General features: G+C 40.8%; 1 protein-coding gene and 1 long non-coding RNA gene across 7 annotated transcripts in view; both read right to left on the bottom strand.

Annotated features, from left to right (window-relative positions):
• The window catches only part of ST6GALNAC3 (ST6 N-acetylgalactosaminide alpha-2,6-sialyltransferase 3), a 643023-nt gene that overhangs the window by 399135 nt on the left and 227704 nt on the right, over positions 1–16184 (bottom strand). The window lies entirely within an intron of this gene.
• On the bottom strand, positions 11096–15910 carry LOC310681071. Its single transcript, XR_014513100.1, has 4 exons — positions 14050–15910; positions 13463–13977; positions 11892–13424; positions 11096–11525 (listed from the first exon to the last, which is right to left on the bottom strand). It is a non-coding gene; the product is annotated as an uncharacterized lncRNA (long non-coding RNA).

Genomic DNA, 16184 nt, shown 5'->3' with positions numbered 1-16184 from the left:
TGTGCTCCCCTTTTCTATTATCTGAACTGTTCCTTTTTAATATTGAAAAGCAATAACCGTACTGTCTTGGATCCTAAGATGTGCCTCCATTCACATATGGAGGAAACACTTCATTCCATTTGTAGACGCCAGACATATAGCATTCATTCCACCCCAAAGTGTCTCTAACCCCAAGTATCTGTCAGGCGGGGAGGTAGGTCTTGTTCCATTCATTTCATCCATGGAAGGAAACTTAGTATCCAAGCCAATAACTAGTACATTAGCAGTGCAATCCTATAAATATCTGCAATGAAGTAAGTTCTATTGAGTTCAAGGGGACTTACTCAGAGGCGAGTGTACATACAACTACAGTTTAAATGATTTTGTCTGTAAAGGAAATTCCTTCTGACACCTTCAGTTTAAATTGTGCCCTGCAAATTATTTAGTGTTATACTGCAGTTCAGACTAATAGTAGGCATGTTCTAAAACTGCTGAACATAAAAAACGATTTTTGAACGTTTACAGTTATTATGCTGAACTGTACTGACCCCCTCCAAAATACAAAACTGGTAAATAAATAAATAAATAAATAAATGCCTGTGCTTTTAAAGGCATAATTTTCTTTACTTTTCCTATAAAGAAAAATGGTCTTGGTGAAACCCTGAAACATATTAACTACAGCCAAGTGTCTTGAATTCAAAAGTGGCAACTGTTGCCTCAATTTTTTATCCAGTGCTGTTGCTAGGAAGCAAAGGTAACCACTAATGGAGACACCAGATTAACTATTAACAATTTGGTCACACAGGAGAGCGGCAAGAGCATCACAATTGACATTACGTAACTGCATTGATGTTTAGGAAGCATTTCTGTGGCTTTTCAAACCTGTTTGTCTGATAAGCTTGTGCCAACCAAGGGATTGCGATAATTACAATTTACTATACAAACTGGGACAACTGATAAATTATTTATTGATTTCACCTTGCAGAAATAATCCTTCATTTTATGTCCTAAGCATACAGTTAAACGAAACAATAAATGGAAGCCCCAGATCAGAACTCAGACATTTCCAAGATTCCTGTTGAGAACATTAAAAATAAGGCCTTAAATCTATTTTGGGGTGGAGGGGGCGGGGAGAGACCACCTTTGGGTGGATTCCAACATTGTCCGCTTGTAAAATGGGACTTCATCTCCCTTTCCTCTACCCTGCAGTCCTCCGTACACCCCCCCAAAATCAGCAATGGAGGGCACCCCAAACTTCTGAAGTAGATTTTGAGAGCGCATGGCGGGTTGCAAGGGGTAAGAGATGGAGGTGAAGTCATTTTAAGGCTTAGAAGTGTAAATTTCTTTAGAGTGCCTGAATAGTAAGCCTTGGAGCAAATCCTGGCAAGCATTTGAGTTTAAATCTGCTAGTTTAAATCTACAGACTGTTTTTGTTTATATGGATCTGTGTTACTGCTTCCACTCTATGTGTTTAACCATAGTGGAACCAAGCTAGAAGTGACTGCAGTAGATCCATGCTTTTAAATATTAATCTTCCCCCAACCATGTGGAAACCAGGAGATTTTGCTGTGTGAGCAACCTGTAGCCTTTCAGATGTTGCTGGACTACAAGTCCCATCATCTCTGACGATTGGCCATGCTGGCTGGGGCTGATGGAAGTTGGGAGTCCCACAACGTCTTGAGAGCTACAGGTCCCCCATCCTTCTTTTAAAAGAAATATGGGCATTCTCCCTTGACATCTCTGTGCTCCTCTCCCTAAGTGTTTCCCCACAAGGTTTTATGACATGTTTGTCATAAAACCTTGACTAAAGAGAAAAGCAACTGGGAGGAAGACTAAATCACATCTCTGCAAAACAGTGCCATTTAGGTGTGTATCTTTGGTGTGCGTTTAGGTGTGCTGTGTATATTCACTTAACAAACACTGAACTGAGCCATGAATGGGAGGAAAGCATCTTCACTCCTCACTGGCATGTCCCCTTTCCTCTTAAAAATAGAAATGGACCACACACCTTCTTCCTGTGTGATTGAGATTGAACATAAGGATTGATCCATCTAGCTCAACACTGTCTTCCATAACTGGCAGTATGCTTCTGAATACCAGTTCCTGGAACTAGTAGGAAGGGAGATTTCTATTTGCCGGCTTCTCATAGCATCTGGTTGGCCACTGTGAGAACAGGATGCTGGACTAGATGGACCACTGGCCCGACCTAGCAAGTTCTTCTTACATCCTTATGGCTCTCCAGAGTTTCCCCCAGTCCTATTTGGAAATGCCAGGGTTTGAATTTGAGACCTACTGCATGCAAAGCAGAGGTTCTAACCACTGAGATATTACCCTTCTCCAGACTCATGGAAAAGCTGCCATAACCTGTAATTTGGCCCTTCGAGAGCTGGAAGCACATCCTACAGACCGCTGCCTTAAGATGCCGAGAAATTGTGCTGCAAACACTGTTGGATCTAGTGCAGGTGGACTTCCCTGGATCTCCATTTCTGGGACTAGATCTAGGATAGAGTTCTGCCAGCAAACACTGATGCGAATTAACTCTTAACAGACATATGTTCAGATGAATAAGTTTATAGTGTGATGTACCGTACGTTTCTTTAGAGGAAGGTCTCTTCCAAATGTATCACAACAGATAGTTAATATGTATATTATGAACATAAGTGTATATACTATAGAACAAACAAAAACAATATCAGCTATGTGCGTAAGCACAATATGTGATACCACATGATGCTGAGGAGGACTTTGCTTTTCAATAACTTTTTAAAGATTTGTCAAGAAGCAGCATAACTTTAGGCTGAAAAATAGGGCAGCAATTTTCTTTCTTGTGGTTCACAAGCCAGCATTATCTGAATAGGTATCCTACCCACGACTTTTTCAGCAATCAGGTAGAGTGGAAAATATTTCTAATAATAATCCACAAGGATCATTCTCGGTATCTGGCAGGTGGTGTGCATCTAACAGAAATCTTTTCATTTTTGTGTTAAAGTATTCTTCGTTCTACAAGCTGACTGCCGGCTGACACACAATCTAACCTAAAGGCTATGGATCAGCAGGTAAATGCTGAAATTCTATTAGTTTTCAGACCTGGAGTTTACGCCTTTCATTTCACATAAAATCAAAACCCCACACATGAATAGGCAAAGCACAGAGCACAGATCTTTTCCTAAAATCATCCAGTTCCCTATTACTGCAGTACTATGAAGAAAGCCGTTTTGGCATTTTGCAGATATAGTGTATTTCCTGTGCTCAATGACTCTGCCAAGGAGAGTAAATAGAAAACATGAAAGAGATCCACTTGGAGGGGGGAAAAAATTAAAACCATGACAAGCGCTATAGTTGGAAAGAAATGAGACGTTGCAAAAGTACAAAGACAGACAGACTCCAATTGTGTTTAATATTAACACAATACATGAAGTGTGTAGAAACCTGGATTTTTTATGTACAGCTACCTTTTAAAGGAACAAACAAGCCAACTTCAGGCTCAGGGCTCTGGCATTTATCACAAGAATAAGGAAAAAGTAAACTACCAAACACTTCAAAATGCCCAGAATATTTAGGAATAAAATACTTCTTTTCTCAAGAATATTTTAAAATAAAATTAGTGAGGTTATTCTTGTATTCAGTTCTGCAACATAAAAAGTGTAAACCATTTAGAAGCCACTTTGTCAACTAAGCGGTATAGAAATGTAATAACAACAACAGAAAGTGTAGATAGGCTTCCATGGTCATCACATCCATAGTATGGAAATAAATAAAAGAAATTAATAGGGCACTCAAAAGCTAGCAAAATAGGTATAGTGTTGTAGCCTCTTCATGTTGGAAACCATAAACATACAGATTTTTTTTTTTTTGTATACTGCATTTGTAAGGATAAACAGCCTTGCTTATCCTTGGAACATCACATTGAGCCACAGCTGCAAGGCACTATAATGCACATTTAAAATACAGAGGACAGGGGCCTAAACTGGATGTGATTTCATGGAGTCTACATCCTTTCAGATTTCTAAACTGCCCAGGGCCCAGTCCAATAACAGTAGTCTGAGCTTAGATTTTGCAGAGCAGTCCCTGCCACAAACTCAGTCTAGCAGGTAATGTGCTGTGTGTTAAGTGAATATACACAGCAAAAAGCTCATAAATGGCCCTATATTGAAGTGATGTGGCACTGACATTGAATGGTACACTATGGGGATGAAACTAAAAGTGGACAGGCATGACCAGCTGGCAGAAAAGCTATGATGAGTTGGTCCATGTTGGGACAAGCCAGCATGAAGCATTTTAGAACTGTACACCTTAGCACTGTGCTCTGAAGTGTTGCTTACTATCTTTGCATATGCAATATCTTTCACCTTGAAGGACATGCTGCGGTTTTACTTGCTGGTCACCGAGTGCAGGGACATTGTCACCAACTCACATAATGCTCTCAACTTAAAAGCTAAAACATGCAAGCTGTGTTTCCATCATTACGATACGATGTGGCAGGTGAGGAATTTAAGGAGCATGCTTTTTCCATTTGAGGCTCCCATCACCATATGCTGGATGATTGGTTCTGTGCTGACTTAAAAAGAATGTCGCCTATTGAACGATTTCTAAAAAGCATCCTGCATTTCCCTTGAGGATCTCTTATCCAAGTATTGACCAGGCTTGGAATGCTTTGCTTGCAAGATCTGATCAGATTTGTACTAAAGGTGAAGAGCTGCAAGTTTACGATAAGGGTGTTACCTAAAATGTTAAACTTAATGGCATGTCGAAAAAAGAAATAACTGAGTTATTAAGACAATACTTATTATTTATACAGAACATCTGTGTGCCAAGGACAGAGAAGTATGATGAAGGTGGTTTGAATGCATTATTTGTCTTAAAGGGAAACATCCATTGGAATGAAGGCAATGCATGTTCCAATTTCTTCCTCAAACGTTGAAACATCTCTCAGACTTCACCATTAGCAAATATTAGAAGAACCTTGTAAGGTAGACTAATATTTTTATCTCCATCTTGAAGACTGAAGTTTGAGACATATAGATGAAGAGGTATTTGAAAATTTCCAGCTCAAAGGTGAACCACTACACTATACAACACATGAATCCTGAACTCAAACAGAATGATAAATCATAGTTTATTGTTACAAGAATGAACCTATGTGAGCTTCAAGCTCACAAGGGTTTCCATTACACGTCCTCTTCTGGTGCAAAGTTTTTGCCTTTGAGTAACTGCAGTTTAAGGTTATCCCTGAACCCTAAACTTTGGTTCATCTTAACTAGTTTATTGAAACAAGGCAACACTCATAAATCAAAGTTTTTGTGTTCCTATGTATGACTGTTATTTCAATGGTTACAATAGAACCCACACATCCACTTTACTATCCAAATGTGATATGGACCATATTGTGTGGTTTCAACAGTACAGGATATTAAAATATTTCTGGTATTTCCTGTTTCATCCTGCTTCACTTAAATTCACTGTAACTAGCAAGAGTGGGGGAGAGAGAAAACTAGTTCTGGTTGAGTGCAAGCTTAAAATATAAGGAGGTTGATCACTCAGAATAATGTGTTTTATTTGACTCTATTCTTTAGAGATTTGTTTTTGCTGTTGTACATGCTCATGACTCCCACAGATGTTATTTATGTGTGTGTCTGCTTGAAAATAAACTTCAGAACAGTTGTCATCATGTCAGAGGACTAAGAGATGGAAAAGACCAATTAGGCCCATTCCTGGCTCTTTGCTCTAGCCAATTTCCCCTAGCAGAGTATTCCCTGATGCTCTGTCCAGTTAATGCTTCATGTCCTTTGACTTCAGAAAGTTCCTTTCCCACAAAATGAAGGTAAAAATCACAGCAGCCTAAATCAATAGCTGTAGCAAGGAGAGGCGTCTAACTTCCAAGGTCTAAAATGAAAAGGAACATTTTTCATTATCTGATTATATCTATGAAATTTTAATGTTTTAATTTTGGCCAACATGGTATGAATTAGTTATCTGTGGGGGTTTTCAGCCCTACCTGTCATATGTGAAGTCCCTTTGCGAGAACAGTGATCATATGCTTATATTTCCTGGGCCATTTATAAAGGAAGATTTATTGCCAAAGCCAGTGCAAGTTAATTTAAAAGGGCTCACATTACTTGGACTTCAAGCTGAAGTTCTGCAGGACCTCTGCTATCAACTCTTGAGAAACATGCTTTTGGCAATTGTCTAGGGAAGAAATCCAATACAGCATTTGCCCTCCTCCAGAAGCCTAATTTAAATTAAGTGGTACTTGGAGAACTACATTCTCCAAAGATCCACTCAGTTGCTATTGTTCTTGCAGCTTAAAAAAGGGAATAAAGATCACAGTAAGTCTGAGATCACAAAGGTGTATGCATGGGTGGGAGTTAGAAGACAGATCAAGATTCTCCCTTTTAGTATAGTAGATTTCCCCCCTCTTCATAGTTTGAAAACAACAAAAGTCATTGATAGAAATGGTCCAGTGTCATAGGGCAGAGATGGAGGACCCGTGGCCATCCAGATATTGCTGTATTCCAACTCCCATCAGCCCCAGACAGTATGGCCAATTGCCAGGGATGATAGTAGTTAAAGTTCAATGATGGGGTTGTGCTGGAAGACCCAGGGGATCTCTTCCAACTCTACAATCCTATGACAGCTTGAGGCCCCTGCAATCTAGGAGGTAGTTTTCATACTATTCAGAGAACCTTGGGCAACCTTAGAAACTTGCTAGGCATTCCTTAATGAGAAGTTCGGTGATGGCATATAATGTTCTATGAAGGACAGTTTGTCCACCACTATTTTACTCAGAGTAGACCCATTGAAATTAATGAAGATAGCTAAGCTAGGACCATTAACTTCAATAAGCCTACTCTAGGTCAAATGTAGCTGAATACCACCCACTGTTTATTATGTAATAACCACTACACACAGGTTCCACTATCATAACGAGCCAACAATTTCTGTTGACTCTTATGGGAAAATTTATAATGTGTTCTAGACCACAGATTTTTGACCCCAAAATGACGAAAACCCCCAGGAAAACCCTCTGAAATCTTGCAAAAGGCAAACAAAGAAGGAGAAATGCTCTTCTCCCACTATTTGTCTCTCCCACTCTCTCTCCTGCCATGGTTCCTGGTGAAATGGCTGTTGTGGACCAACAAAACACAGAAAGGTAAGGGTTATTTAAGGCTGCTTACAATACTACATGCAGGTGTCGCTGTCTGGATATTTGAATCCATGGTGTGTATAGTGAGGATTGGGTACTAATTCCTCATGTTTGGATAAGTGATTTTTTTTTTCATAACAGGTAAGTATGGGCTGCCATTAATTCACTCTCTCAAATCATTCTATAGTGAATCTTTCCCCATGTAAATATTTGTATTTCATGGATGTGACCAATGCTAGAACAGTAGCAACAGAGCAGGCTGGTCCATGGGATGTTGTTGCACTCCAGTTCCTATCAGCACCAGCCAGTGCGACCAATGGAAGATGCAGTTCAACAACATCTGAAAGGTCATGGGTACCTCTTCCCTGACCTAGTGCAATGCAATATGCTGGGAAACTGAAGCATCTCTTATGTTTGGATGACCAGTAGGAGAGTATGGCATGTTCATCACTTAAGTAAGGTTGTCTGGTGCAAGCGATTCTAGTGGCAATTCATGTACCTATAGTGATGGCATATACCATTTGGATCATGCTGGTTTTAACTACTATTCTTGACTGGTTGGTGCACCTGGGAATTTTCATAGACCTCTACAGCTTGCTTTTTAAATAATCAGTGATTTTTTTATTATTATTACTGTTTAGCTAGCTACTTGTAAATTCTCTTTAGCTTTCCTCTCATAATGTTTCATGATTTACTGTCTGTATTTGATATAGCCTGAATTGCACACATTTAATCTGGGGCTACTTTCAGGGATGTGCTAGAAGGCTGTATGTGGAATATTACTTTTCCTCCTATATTTGCTCGGTACAAAGGCATGACCTCAACAGTGCATGGGCATGGCAAACCTATATTTTTACAACAATTTCTGAAACTAAGGAAAGCTGGGGGGGGGGGGGGGAGAAACCTCCTTTCCTATTATTAACTCAATTTTGCAGACCTGGAAGATGATCCTGAAATGACTGAGAAATCACTGAATAAAAATAAATCGCAGGTAGGAAGAGATTAGACTGATGCTACACAAGTGCTATTCTGCTTATTTGATGACCTCTGCCAATACACAGACCTTGGGATCTCCACTGAATTGCCAGATGAGTTTCATGGCCTAATCATTCATCTGCTTATATAGGACAAGCTCTATTTGTATTTCAGTGGCTGGAAATTTAGTTACTGTTGTCATGGTGGATGGAGAGCTGTACTGATGTCACACCCCCTAAAACCATTTATCTCCTTTAGGCACTGAAGTCATTCAATGATTTTTGACATAGTAAGTACAGTCCTTTACCAGAAGGTAAGCCCTGCATGCCTGTGACAGCAAAAACAGCAAAGAGTCTTGCAGCACCTTCAACACAAAGGACTAGATAACTCGTTTATTGAGCATTCATCTTGACTTGCTTGCACAAAGCTTACATGGAGGTTAGTCTAGGTCAGATCAACACCATATGTTTAAAGCACATCCAACACACACAATGTCCTCCAAAGAATCCCGGGAGCTGTAATTTGTTAAGAGTTAAAAGAACTTAGAGGGGGGGGGGCAAGCAAGATTGTGGTTTCTAAGTTCACCACAATAATGATAAAATGATGCCAGAATCACTTTAGTAGCTGTGGAATTTTACCAAGGGATTAAGAGCTTTCTGATGGCTTGAAACAGCTGCAGTTGGTTCACTGTTGTTGCTGCTGTCCCCTGTCCCCACAAGGACAGCTAATGTGGGGCAACATTATATTCTATGAACTGTTATAGATGAAGCAGCTAAAAATACATTCTAAATATGTTCAGAATATGTTCACTGCTGATGAGTCTTTAAACCAAATATGAGAAACATTTTATGGAATTAAACATAACTATTTCTTGGAGACTTATTCACTTGAGCTGCTGGATAGTCTAACAGTAACACTGGGAAAGGGGGAAATGATTAGAGGTCAGTGGCAAGTAATTACTTTTACAAGGAATGCTTCAGAGGAAAGACATCCTCCCCAGTCTATATCCAGTCACCATAAAGCCATGGTAAGATGTCAGCAGAGCATCTTTTTATGTTTCTGTGATGTCTGTATTGTAATCATAGCCAAACATGACTATTTTTAATAATAATCTCTCACACTGAAAGTAATGTATGTGCAGACTTCCTGCTTTGCAACGCACAAGTCTTCATCTGTGGATTTTACACTGCAATCCTGGATACGTCTACACAGAAGTAAGTCCTATTATGTTCAATAGTGTTTATTCCCAAGGAAGTGGGTATAGGATGGTCCACAATACTGAAGGTAACTTGACGTATACAACAGGCATGAAAATCATTTTTCTTTTTAGCAGAACTTTGCTATACTATTATGGGAATTGATTTTTTAAAAACCTTTCTTCCTTTTACATAAGCATCCTTGTAGGATTACCACCCAAGGCTGCTTCCTACTAGCCTTGTCCACTCATAGTATCCAAATGTCAATGAAACATAAAGTGGTCAGACAAAAATAATCATCACGCAGTCATTTGCCATTAGCTTACTTTGATCTTTTTGTTAGGAAAACATACATATCTATATAAATAGCTGGCTGAAATAATTTCCCCTGCTTCCATTGGCAAATGAAGAAATGTTGTAGCAATATGCAATACATGCCAGAATAAGTGACAAGGGGAAACTTGTTTTTAGTAATGTTTTCCTGCTTTACTGTTTCTGAAATGTACAGTAACGTTAACAGCTGTATTTTGCTTCGACAAACATCAAAGAGAAAATTGAAACGCGAGCCCATTTTTGATTACAGGACTTATAGCAGAGCTGTTTAGAAACAGGATTCACTATTTGGGAGAACTATTAATGACTGTGAGAATGTAGCCATAAACCTGCATATAATAGCAGAGCAAAATACCAGTTCTGAAGTAAAATGACAAAGAAGCTCTTGCTTTCTTCTTGGCTCAATACTATGGCACAACAAGCTATGTATTCTGAAAAACTGACAGTAAGTGTACATTAAAGCATACCCACAAATCCTCTCCCCCCCCCCCCAATTCCAACATTTGCAAGTGAAATTCAACAGCATTATTTACTCACCAGAAAATACATTTGAATAATTTTGCTAGTCTGATTAAAAAAAATGTGGTGCCTTTTGGGGGGTGGGGTGGGGAGGGGAGATAACATTCCTCATTGTTTTCCAGTCGCTTCTCAAGACTGTCCATGGGGCTGACAAGTAGGATTGGGGGAGAAATTCGGTTCACATTTTTTACATGGAACCACCCAATTTTCACTTTCTCAAACAAAACACAAATCAAAACATAATTTTCCTTTGAAATTCACAAAGGCGATGAGGTTCTCCAAAGGGTACAGAAATGTGCATAAAACTACACTTGTGAAAATAAAATACAAAAATGAATTGCTTTGGGGAAATTTGCACAGACGCAAGCATCTATTGGGTAAAATGTGCACTTAAAAAATGCTGATCAATTCTCATAAAGGTTTTTGAAAAAATAACAATTTGTAAACTCGTGCAGAAATGTGGATAGCTAATTTGAGCTTAAGAAAAAAGAGAAATATGAACTGACAGATTCACCCATCACCTAGTTGAGGGTTTGCCTGCAGTGGGTCTTCCTGCTGAATGGGAGAACCCAGGGTTCCAGCTCACAGGACAGCCTGTGCAGGTTTGGCAGGCCCTCCTGCTGCTGACAGGCGCTTGACCCATGGCAAGGCTTGGAGAGCGAATGGTGTAGGATGGAGCCCCAATGAGTGCTGCTCCACTCTCCTCGCTCATATGCTTATCCTTGCACATTGGTGAACCCTTTTTCATCAGGAGCACCCCATCGCTAGCCAGCTCCCTGTTTCTACACAATGATTACTGCTGTAACCAAGTATATAAGCCCATACACTACAAATGCATGCCCAAAGCACAAATCCTTCAATATAAATGTGTCTGTTCTATATTTTAGTGCTGCTGTATTTATTGAGTGGTATCTAAAACACCCACCCACCACAAATGCTCTTAATTAAGTTTTTATTTTTGCATTATGCAATTGAATATTAGTTTTAAGAATCTTGACCTTCACCAGCATGTTGTCCCTGGGAACTGCTGGAGAACTCTGGATAGGGGGCTCCACCTGTTCCTTCTTATTCCAGACCTTCCTTACACACCCTCCAACATGTCCCAGTGGAAAACAGGGATGCGTGTCTTTTGGGGCCATGTTCCTGCACAAGTCACGTGATCCAAGCGAAAGCACAGTGCCCAGAAATGGGGCACTGCAATCTCGTGTGGTTTTGCCCACCGTGCATCCCACCTTTCTGCTGAGACATGTTGGAGGACATGCAAAGAAGGTCTGGAATCAGAAGGGTGAGGTGGAGCCCCGTATCCATAGCACAGCTCCCCAAAATGGGATGTCCCAATTTAATTGGGACAGTTGAGATGTAAGTCCTTGAGAACCCAGCTTTTCAACAAAAGACTTACCAGCTTTTTAAAAAAGGGAGAGCCTTACAAAGTTCACACAGAAGCATAATACTGCTTACTTTAACTTGCCTGTGGAAACAACTCAGAGGCTATTAAGAAGAAAAAGGAAAACATCAAGAAGATTGAAAGATGGGACTGGTGAAGACTAAAAGCAGCAGAAATATGAGATGATCGGACCCTACTGAACTCGAAGCATGGGAACCCCCAACAATAATTTATAATTTGGCAAAATATTTGGACTTTGTGATATGTATTGATATAATTTGGAATAATTAATGTGATATGATTGGATTGTTAAATGGAAAACTTAATAAAAATTATTATTTTTTAAAAAAGGGAACCCAGCTTTTCACCGTTACTGCTACTACAATTATATGACTCCATATTTTCTTGTATGAAAAGACTCGTGATACAAACCTAGCAGGATTTCTTAGGACCGGGGAGCTCGCTCAGCAACAGAGTGGCTGGGTAAGGGTAATAGTTCAGTGGTAGAGCATCTGTTTTGCATGCAGAATGTCTCAGGTAGGGTGGGAATGTCCCTTCTGGAAAACCCTGTATAGCTGCCTCTGGTCAGTGTAGATAGTACTGAACCAGGTGGACCAAGAGACCAATGTGGTATAAGGCAGTTTCTTATGTTTCCATGGATAAAATGTCAAGAGTCAATGCTCATCTCAAAGAACATTGTTGGTGGGCAGCTATAGCAACACAGGTAGACAAAGGCTTTTGCCTAAGAGCATTGGGAGCACCGGTGAATAGGGTTGATAGTGCTGGGTTAACAAAATCTGGCTCAACATAAAAGGAAGGGTGCAAATTAAGTTTCAAACTACTAACCGCTGCTGATTAATCACTAAAGACAGTTAGCTCCTAATCCCATATGGATTTGCATACATTTTAAACTAAAGTTGCTCCTTAAAGAAACTGGTTTAGGGTAGATGTTATTCTTTTAGGAACAATTTGAGATAATCGGATGGGGGAAAAATGCTTTGTCTGCTTTATTTAGTCTGAAAACCTATCTTCATTACACATCTTCAAAACAGCAATTGCATTGATATTCATGGCTTAATAAAGCAATTAATCAATCAAAAGGCAATTAATCAACTAAACACACACTGATGGTAACTTTAGTCAAAAGTGTTATTATTCTAGTCATCTCCACAGCCTTTTTTTTAATAAAGTCAAACAACATTTTTCTGTAGCTGTATCCAATTAGAATGTTCATGAATCTTGGAACTGTTCAAGTTAGGAGGTTTTAGCTCTACCGCTAGATGTATTTAAGTAGATTCTATTTCAGTTCTGCTTGAATAAATTGTCTGAAAGATTCATTACTCATAGTTCAAAGCTCTGAACAAATCTGTATTAAGTTAGGTAGCTCATTTTCCTAGGACAGATGTAGCTTTTTTGTGCACCGTTTTTAATTTAAACTTATCACTGATAAAAATGTTTTGATCTGAACGGATTACAAAGGATATGAGAAGAAAAGATAAATCCCCCATTAGATCCACTTAAGGTCAGAGAGGGCCCTTCCATGTTCTACCGCCAGCACCTACTGAAGACTTAAAAAAAATTCCAGCAGGCATTTTAACTGGATTCTGATTTTATAGTTTTAACTGATTTCCTTTTATTTAACTGATTAGGCTGGTTGGTTTAGAAATGCAGAGACAACTAAATGTTTCTCCACCCCCAGCTTAAGGTTAGAGATATTTTGGTCTAGTCATCTTCTAAAGGAACACCCACCCACATTCCAGCCTTACTTATCTTGTATTCTACCACTTGAGATCTCTCCGCCCCCCCCCCCCCCAGCTCACATCCAAGAGTGGAGCTGGGCTGTGGGGAGAGAAGTTTTATTGCATTGCACTTTATTGCTATTGTTTATTTATTGCTATTTATTGCATTGCACTTTATTGCTATTGTTTATACAGGGACATGAATATTCAAGTCTTAAACACAAATGAGAATTGTTACAAGACTTTCATCTTATTACTGGTAAATGGGCATTATATAACTGATCAGACTGTAAAATTCTTTTCTCTCTCTAGGGAATCCTACCGATATGAACACTGATAAAGACACATTTTGCAGGCGAGAACGAGAAACGTCCTGCAGGGTTCGAGTTAAATTCGTTGAACTCATTATACTCAGCAAACACGTATTTAATTTTTAAAAGCGTGCAGTCTGCCTTGGCCCCGGATTTGTAATGTTAACACTTGCCAAAAGAACACAGGAAACTACCTTACAACCATGCATGATGCCAATGCGTGGTATAATTTGACAAATGCAGGGCCCATTGCTGCCACCGCCATGATGACTAGGTCTGCATCCTGCTTGTGCCAGCATCTGAATTGCAACCAGTCCTGCTCCCAGCGTGCATACATTGGAGTTGGGTTGGGGAATCTTTTCCAGCCAGAGGGCTCCATTCCCTTCTGGACAACTTTCTGAGGTCTACATGCTACTGCTGAGCAGGGGCAGGAGGCAAAAGTGGGCTGAGCAACAAATACAATGTTTACTTTTGTACAGTTCAAAGACGGAGATAACTCTTTATTAGCAAAAACACGATCTCCACAGACTTGCCTGAGCAGAGCAGCTCATTCCAGGTAGGTCCTCAGCACAGGTAAACTGCAGTAGCCCCAGCATTGGGAGAAGGCTCCTTTGCTCCACTTCAGGGGCGCCATGTCCTGTTTTGCTGCCTGAGGCGAAACGGGAAGGTGCTGCCTTGTCCGCTTTAAGCCTCCCTTACCTAAGTCACTTGGTGGTGCTGGATTCTGGTGAGATTTGCTTCTCTGCCAGCAGTGGAGGTGGCAAGGCAGGTGGAGCACCCACAGGGGTGCCAAATCTTGGCGTTCCATCACAAGGTGGCGCCCTCTCACCATGCAGACTACTACTGCCTAGAGCCAAAGCCAACCCACAGCCAGGCCTGCTTACATCAGGTCACATTACTTGCCATTCTAGAACAGTTATCATCTACTCTGATAGAAAGTGACTCCTAAGGGCCTCTAGGAGAGGTCAGAGATTGAACCTGGGACTTCCGGCCAGGGGTGGAGGAAGCCACTTGGCGGCACGCCCAGGAATGGGGCAAGCCACCCATAGGGGCGAGGACACACCATGGGGCCTCCATAGTCTGCCTGCCTCCTGCCACTCAGCTGACCTACAGCTTGAGGGGGGAAAGCAGCGGGTGGACCATTTGGGCAGTGCAGAGCCTGTGCGCACCCAAGCCACCATGTCTATCCCAGGAGAGATGTATGGCTCGGGCGTGCTGTAGGCCCCGTGGTGAGTGCTGCCCCTGCTTTTGGCTACTGAGGCTTTGGCGGCCATCCTTCAGCTACAGCTTTTTTAAAAAAGGCTTCATGTGGGTCTGTGGTAGCAGTCTGCTACTTAACCTCAGACCTCTATGGGAAGGGAAAACCACAGGTCCTCTGCACAGAAAATGTTAGCCCTTGAGCACACTGATTGAGTTGCTATTTCTGGTGCACAAAAAAGGGAAAAAAGGATTATAATGTAACCTCCAGCAACAAATAACATTAAGAGCTGTGAAAAGCAGTTTAATGACAAAGCTACTAAAAGCATTCCTCTTTACAGTCTTTTTTAAAAAAAAAATTAAAAAAGGCTTTTGAGTCATCTGAAGAGCTGGTACTGGGTTTTAGTTGAAAGCAATCAAGGTCTGCAGCCTCAGACAGCTGCATTCATAAAGTCGTTTCGCTTGTCAAACTTGACATCAATAAAGCTACATTTGGCAAAAGAAAGGCGCCGTTTCCACAAAGCAACAACAACAACAAAAGAGGGGGGACACGAACATTAGCATGCTTATGCTTTGAACTTATCACACTGATTTGCATCGGAACCTCCTTTTGATATCCCAATGGTAAGGAACGCAAGAGATCCCTAACCAGACCCTCATTTCGCTGGGATAACTTCACACATGAAAATGTCAGCTGACCTGCAACCTACAGTGACCTGCCGTCTTTTTGGTGGACCCACTTCCTTGCTTAAGCCATGTTGAAGCTCACAGTCCAGTAGGATTTTTTCCTTTCTGTGTGAGCTAATGTAGCTTGTGATGCACAGATGCAACACAGCCTGTCAAACAACAGACAGGCAACTAATAATGATAGCAGCGACAACAACCATAATGTGGAACGAGGGGAGGAAAAACCTGGCATCTCATTTCCCCCTTTCCGTTCAAATAAGTGTCTGTTTTGCACATCTGAGGCTGGTGTAGTGCCTCAACCCTTTCAAAAGAGAGGCTGCTTTATAAACTCACAGCAAACTGTTCTTTTATACAGCAAGTTGCAAGGATGATCCCTGACGAGCAGCGCTCATTAAAAGAACATCAGCTGGCTTACGGAAGAGTCTTGCTTGATGCTGAACCAATCCGGGCCCCTTGGGGTTTTTTAAACGCCATTTGTTCTACAAACACTGCCTTGTGCCGTCCAGTCGTGAAAAATTTCCAATTTAAACATAAATCTTTTGCAAATGGGCTCATGGAAATATTTGGGCCAGGAGGCTAGAGAACGTCTGTCTCAGGCAGACATTCTGTTCATTCTGCCTCGATGAACGTATCAGTGGTGTGATTGGCAAGCCTGGGGTTTGAAGGAATGGCTCATCAGCACAGCAGCATGCTAATTCTTGGTTCTTGCTGAGGTGTTAA

The sequence above is a fragment of the Podarcis tiliguerta genome (genome assembly GCF_965153285.1).
Source record: "Podarcis tiliguerta genome assembly, chromosome: 6".
NCBI classification, from domain to species: Eukaryota; Metazoa; Chordata; class Lepidosauria; order Squamata; family Lacertidae; genus Podarcis; species Podarcis tiliguerta.
The sequence above is the reverse complement of the archived record's forward strand: the minus strand, read 5'-3'. Positions and strand labels throughout refer to the sequence as shown.